The following is a 1,944-nucleotide window of genomic DNA, read 5'->3' as shown; positions in this document are numbered from 1 at the left end:
TACAAAATAAACTGATGTGATCTGATGGAACACAAAATATACACACCATAAGTGAAAATAAGAAAAAAATAACTATTGTTTGAAATCGGGACAAAAGCGGGACGTCGATTAAAAGTCGGTACATTTTACTGTCCCGATTTGATCACCATATTTAGCGGGACACCTGCTTGAATATCGGTACTGTCCCGCCAAAATCGGGACGTCTGGTCACACTAATTATGGAACCATAATAATAATAATAATTAATAACGTAAAAGAGTTTAACTGCTCATTATGATACCGTCTAGGTCTTAGTAGTATACATCACGTGCAAATATTTTGGATAACTGCTTCATTAGTAAAGTTAATTTAAATTTACTTTAATATTATTGTCAGTTAGCTAAACTGAGTTTTAGTAGTTTTGAATAATTGAAAGATGAAACATTTGCAATTATTATTTTTTTGGAGGGGGAGGGATAATTAGAGATCCCATTTTTTTAAGTATGAAGGAGTGAACTTTTTCAAATTCTACACCCCCCTCCCCAAAGCGCAAACTAGGCACAATTTATATTGATCGATGATAGACTTTGCTGATCAAGTAAATCATTTCGGCCGTTTTAAAGTAAGATACAGATAAAAAAAAAACGTTATTGAAGTTAAATTATTACTATCTAGGGAACAGACAAAAAAAATGTATTCGGAATAATCACATAAAATATAAAAATATTATTTAATAGGTTCGAATAAAAAAATTATTCAAATAAAGTCGCCTGGACACTGATAAAAATTAACCCGGGAAAGATACTTATCACTAAAGTTCGGATGTTTATGATTTTGCATATTTTTTTAGTGAAATCAGAATTATACGAAATAAACTCGATTCACAAAGACTAGATTTCAAATCAGCAAACTTATTTTGCATAAATTTGCCTATAATGATTATTTCTAAACTTAGTAGCACATTTGTAAGTATAATTATTAAAAATGTTCCATTTTATTATTATCTTAAATCATGTTCACGGGTATGAGTTAAAGAAAATTATACACAATACGAGAAACGTATTAAACGAAAATTCTGGTTGTAAAACATTATCCAAAATTTCTAAAAATAATCGTCATTGTTCTTTTAAATTTGAAGACATCACCAAAATAATTGTTACCTATTCAATGTTATCCTGATATATATAATACCTTTTTAAATAATTAACCTATGTAAAATGTTATTTATATAATGTCAAGTAATTGCATACCTATTTTAATATTTTGAGATGTATACTCTAATAGTTTGATACATTAATTATGGTCATTAACATCCGAGCTCTACTTATCACACAAAAACGCGGCTGCCATCTTCTTAAGGCTATAATGTTATATCTATATATTATTATTATTATTATTATTATTATAGTTTTGTATAGATGTAACACATAATACTGAATAGGTCTTTACAAAAAATGGTCGTCACTTTTTTGTTTACATTGAGAGTGTCTCTTCTGCTTTTAATCTATATTAATATACGCCAAATTACAATATGGTGTCCACCACAGAGTGGATTAAATCAGAGCGGACACTTAATGTAAACAATGATTTTTGGATCGACGCCGCCATCTTTTCATTTATCCAATCCCAGCTGTGTCTACCAGATTTGTCCCTGCTGAGAACCACTGACTTCAATGTTTTGACACAGCAACCTTTGGCGGGTAAATCGAGGAACGGGGTCTATCTATTTATAGGGGTATCGTTGGAATTCAAAAGTAAACAAAAATTATTCAGATATAACAATAATAAAATTATAATATCAGCCTTCACTTATATTGTTATTGTGGTGATGTTATTCCGATTACTCAACCATGTAAACAGCCCGCACAAAGCCCGTTTTCATTTAATTTAGTTGTAAAGTAGTTGGCTTTTTTTTTTAAAACAAATTTGTATAGTTTACGTTGAAGTGAACTTCGAGCAAATATT

This window comes from Adelges cooleyi, unplaced genomic scaffold (assembly GCF_023614345.1).
Source record: "Adelges cooleyi isolate 19-005CV unplaced genomic scaffold, UGA_ACOO_1.1 ACOO_flye_CR_arks_rails_tigmint_CR_PRNA_248, whole genome shotgun sequence".
In the NCBI taxonomy this organism is placed as follows: domain Eukaryota; kingdom Metazoa; phylum Arthropoda; class Insecta; order Hemiptera; family Adelgidae; genus Adelges; species Adelges cooleyi.
The sequence above is the reverse complement of the archived record's forward strand: the minus strand, read 5'-3'. Positions refer to the sequence as shown.